Consider the following 5,936-nt stretch of genomic DNA (forward strand, 5'->3'; position numbering starts at 1 on the left):
TAATTTTATCTGGTGCTATAATTTTATTTAGATATATTGCAAAGGATATGCAAAGAACTATTAAAATAATCAAATCAACTACAATGGATTTGCTTGGGTGAAGTTCTATTGCACAATGATTTCTTTCTTTTTTTTATTATTTATTTATTCCCTTTTGTTGCCCTTGTTGTTTTATTGTTGTAGTTATTATTGTTGTCGTTGTTGGATAGGACAGAGAGAAATGGAAAGAGGAGGGGAAGACAGAGAGGAGGAGAGAAAGATAGACACCTGCAGACCTGCTTCACCGCCTGTAAAGCGACTCCCCTGCAGGTGGGGAGCCGGGGTTCGAACCGGGATCCTTATGCCGGTCCTTGTGCTTTGTGCCACCTGCGCTTGACCCGCTGCACTACAGCCCGACTCCCTGCACAATGATTTCTTAAGACAACAATGGCTTCTCCATCCATTCTAACTTTACAACTATTGGGTAAGTTTTAGAACTGACCAACTTTACACAGAACATTTAAAGAAAAAGACATTCAGCATCATGATCAGACTATTACATTTAACAATCAACAGCATGCGTGCAAAAAAATGTACATTGAAATTTTGTTGGCATGCTTTACATTTCTACAAAACAGAAACTAAAATCTGTTATACAATTAGTCACAAATACAGTCCTCCCAAGATTTTTGTCCATACACAAATGTATTGACTAACACATGTCTTCATTGTAGCAGCTAGTATATCGCAGAGTTCACAAAATTTGTTACCTGTAGCTTCCCTGTCACTTCTATGGCTCTCCTCTCCTGCTAAGCTTTATTTACTGACAATTAAAACATGCCACCACTGTAGCTACTGCTAGAACCACCATAGCCATCTTGGTTTTGTGGTTTGGCAAGGTATTGGCCACCACCACCACCAGAATGGTAAGAGGATACGCCTCCGACGTTTCCTCCTTTCATAGGTCCAAATTTGAAGACTGATTATTGTAATTGCCAAGATCGCTGTAGCTTCCATCACCTCCAAAATTGCTTCCTTGACCAGTGAAGCTTCTTCCAAGGCCCAAGTAGCCATTGGCACCAAAGTCACCTCTACTGCCACCCCCAAAGTTTCTAGAACCTTTTTGTCCTCTTTGGCTGGATGAAGCGTTAGCAGTCTATTGCTCTGATAATCCTTTCTTGACATCACAGGTGTGGCCATTCACAGTATGGTATTTCCTAATGACAATCTTGTCGACAGCATCATGGTCATCAAAGATGATAAAAACAAAGCCTCTCTTCTTGCCACTGCCCCTATCAGTCATGATATCAATCACTTCAATGGTGCCATACTGTTCAAAATAATCTCTTAGGTGGTATTCTTCAATGTCTTCTTTAATGCCACCCACAAAAATATTCCTCATGGTGATGTGGGCCCCAGGGTGTCAAGAATCTTCTCTGGAGACAGCTCTCTTCAACTCCACAACCTTTCCATCCACCCTGTGTGGCCTTGCATTCATGGCGGTATCCACCTGCTCCCCGTTGGCATAGGTGACAAACCCAAAACCTCTGGAGCATTTGGTGTTGGGGATCCCTCATCACCATGCAGTCTGTGAGCATGCCCCACTGCTCAAAATGGCTTTGCAGGCTCTCATCCATGGTTTCAAAACGCAAGCCTCTGATGAAGAGCTTCGGCAGCTGTTTTGGCTCCTGGGAACCCTCTGGCTTCGACATGGCAGCAGTTGAAGGGGGGTGGCTCCTGCTCCCCACAAAGTACAAGAAATATGATAAACAATTTTAAAAACTTTAAAATATATTTTTAATATTTTATATACTTATTAATGAGAGCACATATGTGCTGCCAGGGATTGAACTCAGAGCCTCATGCTTGAGAGTCCAACACTATTGTAAACTTTATTCATAGATAACTGATATAAAAAGACCTTCACAAATTTAATATATACAATTTGATTAACTTGAAGATGTCCAAATACTTATGATAGCCTCTCCAGCATAAATGTTAACTTGTCCAGAGCTTTAAAAATTACTTGTCCAGAGCTTTCTAGAATTTACTTGTCACCTTTACATTTTTTTATTTGTGTGTATGCGCATGAGTGATCAAAGACAACTTGCAATAACCTCTTAAAAAAATCTGAAGTCCGGGATGAGCAACTACTTTGTCCTGCATATGACTCAGGTTGGAGCCCCCAGTACATGGTATGGAAGTACTATGGCACTTAGGGGAGCTTTGGTTCTGTGATGAGTCTCTCTCTGTGACTTTCTCTCTCTTTCTATCTGAAAATGTTGACATGGAACTGTTAAGTTCAAGCAAGAATAACAACAAAAAGATAGTGTGTCTCCCAGGTTAATGCCTTAACCTCAAACTTGAAGGTCTAATACTTAATCCATTGTACCAACTCCCAGGCTGCCAAACCACAAATTGTAAATGTCTACACTATAGGAAGTCACTAGTCCTGACTGGGTCAGACTTTATGAAGTAGAAGAAAGAAGTTGGATATTTGTCATGTGTGAGAATAGAAGAAACACTCAACACTGTGTATATATATATATACACACACACACACACACGCAAACACACCTGCACACAAACACATATGAACTGTATGAGGGAAACGGACATGGCATAACGGTTATGCAAAGAGACTCTCAGACCTGGGGCTCCAAAGTCCCAAATTCAACCCCCCAGATTGGATGGAGATGACCAGTGACAGTGGAGAGAGGGAACTGTTAGAGGTCTAGGCTCATTGTATCTGTGTGGGAATCCCAGGACTCCCTGACTAGGGCCCCAGATGACAGGGTGGTCTGATAGTAACTAAAGAGTCATTATTAAAGTATCCCAGTATTTTTACCTTATTCAGCTTTTGCAGTCCTTACTTTGATAAGTTTAGCTTTGGAGTGATTGTGAGAAGTATAATAGGAAGTCGGTGAGGAGGGTATGTAGGTCTAAGTAGAAACTACTTCATTAGGAACTTTATGGTATCTTTTTAGGTCATTCTAGTTGCTTGCTTCATTTATTTACTCACTGCAGACTATTATGCACTTTTGATTTCAAGCTCTTTTCAGTTCACTGAAGTTCTTATCATCATCGTCATATTTACTGTTATTATTATTGTTATTATTAATGGCAAACATAATAATGATAATAACAAGGGTAACAACAAGGGCAACAAAAATTGCAAAAATGGCCTCCAGAAGCAGTGGATTCGTAGCACAGACACCTCCAGCAATAACTCTGAAGGCAAAAAAAAAAAAAAAAAAAAAAAGACTATACCCTGTAGTCTTACAATTGAGAATCCAGAAATAATCCACCACATCTATGGGCATCTAATCTTTGACAGGATGCCCATATTAAATAGAGGTAGGAGAGTCTTTTCCATCTAAATTTTAAAGGCATCTTCAGTGATACAAATTTCATTATGAAAAAAGATAAACCAAATAAAAAAGATTATGAACAGAAAATGAAACCACAACCCAAACAAAGCGGCCCCTTACAGAATGGGAGATCTTTATATGCCATACATTAGACAAGAGGCTAATAACCAAAACATATAAAGAGCTCACCAAACTCAGCAACAACAATAACAATAACAACAACAACAATCAAATGACACTATCCAAAACTAGGGAGAGGATATGAACATAATATTCACCAAGGAAAATATCCCAAAGGCCAACAGACAGATGAAAAAAATGCTCAGTCATTGATTGTCAGAGCAATGCAAATGAAAACAATGATGAGATACCACTTCACTCCTGTGAGAATGTCGTCTGTTAGAAAAGGTAGCAGCAACAAATGCTGGAAAGGATGTTAGGATGAAGGAACCATCCTGCACTGCTGGTGAGAATATAACGAGGCCCAACCCCTGTGGAAAGCAGTCCGGAGAACTCTCAGAAGGGTATAAGTGGAATTACCCTATAATCCTTCAATTCCTCTCCTGAGCATATATATTAAGGAACCAAACACACCCATCCAAAAAGATCTGTGTATGCCTATGTTCGTAGCAGCACAATTTGTAATAACCAAACCTGGAAGCAACCCAGGTATCCAACAAAAGATGAGTAGCTGAGTAAGCTGTAGTATATGTACACAATAAAATACTACTCACCTATTAAAAATGGTGAATTTGGAGCTGGGTGGTAGTGCAGCGGGCTAAGTGAAGTTGTAGGACCAGCATAAGGATAAGATCCTGTTTCAAGCCCCCAGCTCCCAACCTGCAAGGGAGGTTGCTTATTTCACAGGCAGTGAAGCACTTCTGCAGGCTTCTATTTTTCTCTTCGATGTTTCCCTTTCCTCTCTCGATTTCTTTTGTCCTAACAACAACAACAGCATTGACAACAATAACAAGAATAACAACAAGGGCAACAAAAATGGGTGGAAATGACCTCCTGGAGCAGTGGATTCGTAGTGCAGGTACCGAGCCCCAGCAATAATCATGGAGAAAAATTTAAAAAGGTAAATTCACTTTCTTTACCTCATCTTGGATAGAATTTGAAGGAATCATGTTATGTGAGATGTCAGAAGGACAAGGATGAACATGGGATGATCTCACTCAGAGAAGTTGAAAAACAAAATCAGAAGAGAAAATACAAAGCAAAACTTGGACTAGAGGTGGTGAATTGCACCAAAAGAAAGGATTCTGGAGTCGGGGAAGGGTTCAGGTCCTGGAACATGATGGCAGAGGAGGACCTAATGGGGGTTGAATTGTTATGTGGAAAACTGAGAAATGTTAAACATGTACAAACTATTGAATTTTACTGTTGATTGTAAACTATTAATTCTCTAATGAAGAAAAAATAATTTTCTTTTTTTAATTTTTCCTTTTGTTGCCCTTGTTGTATTTTTATTGTTATTGTAGTTATCATTGTTGTCATTCATGTCATAGTCATTGGATAGGACAGAGAGAAATGGAGAGAGGAGGGAAAGACAGAGCGGGGGAGAGAAAGGTAGACACCTGCAGACCTGCTTCATTACCTGTAAAGTAACTCTCTTACAGGTGGGGAGCTGGGGGCTCGAACCCGAATCCTTGAGCTGGCCCTTGTGCTTCGCGCCACCTGCGTTTAACCGCTGTGCTACTGCCTGACTCCCCAAAATATAATCTTCTTAAATTAGGGGAGAGAGTGTTTTATAGACATCTAGCATAGGAGGATGAGAACTTGTACCCATGTATCAACAACTGCACTGTAATCCACTAATCCCCTAATAAAGTGATCTTTAAAAGGGAAAATAAATAAATAAGAAAGAAAATAAATAAATAAATAGAAGGAAGCCAAGGTACATGTCTGTGTATCAATAATATCCTTTTTTCTAAAAAAAAAAATTTTCTCTATTTGGTAGAGACAGAGAGATTAAGAGGGAAGAGGGAGACAGACAGGGAGAGGAGAAACACCTGAAACACTGCTTCCCCACTTGTGAAGCTTTCCCCCTGCAGGTGGGTGCAAGGGCTTGAACCCAAGTCCTTGAGCATGATAACTTCTGCAGTCAACTAGGTGCACCATATGCCCTGCCCTGCCCCCACCCCACCCCAATAACATTCTGTTTACACAAACAGGCCTATCAGTGGTCATCAAGATAATTTTTATTATGGAGACAGTGTGAACACGATTGGAACAGAAAAACAAAAAAGAACTTAAGTGGTGATCTATAGAATTTTATTTCTTGATCTTAGTTATTATTCTGTATACAGGTACTCATTTTATGTTGTTGCATTAAGCTACATAATCCTTACATATGGTTTTCAGTATCTGTCTTTGTAAGGTAAAATTAAGTCATTTGTATATAAAGATTTAAGATCTGCTATTCAGTTTCCTTATGAAAAATATAATTGCCTCATTTTCAAGAAATACTTTCTCTCCAAAAAAAGCTTGATCTGATATGGACGGTGGTCTTGGGACTGAGTCTGAATATTTAGGATATAGAAGGACTCGATTCTAGTTTTCCTAGGACTAATGTAAGGATAG

At 39.6% G+C, this 5,936-nt stretch overlaps 1 pseudogene; it reads right to left on the bottom strand.

Annotated features, from left to right (window-relative positions):
- Positions 1-809: 809 nt before the first annotated feature.
- LOC103122674 (heterogeneous nuclear ribonucleoprotein A1-like) lies at positions 810-1,691 on the bottom strand (annotated as a pseudogene).
- Between the last annotated feature and the right edge of the window lie 4,245 nt (positions 1,692-5,936).

This window comes from Erinaceus europaeus, chromosome 1, assembly GCF_950295315.1.
Source record: "Erinaceus europaeus chromosome 1, mEriEur2.1, whole genome shotgun sequence".
Taxonomy (NCBI): Eukaryota; Metazoa; Chordata; class Mammalia; order Eulipotyphla; family Erinaceidae; genus Erinaceus; species Erinaceus europaeus.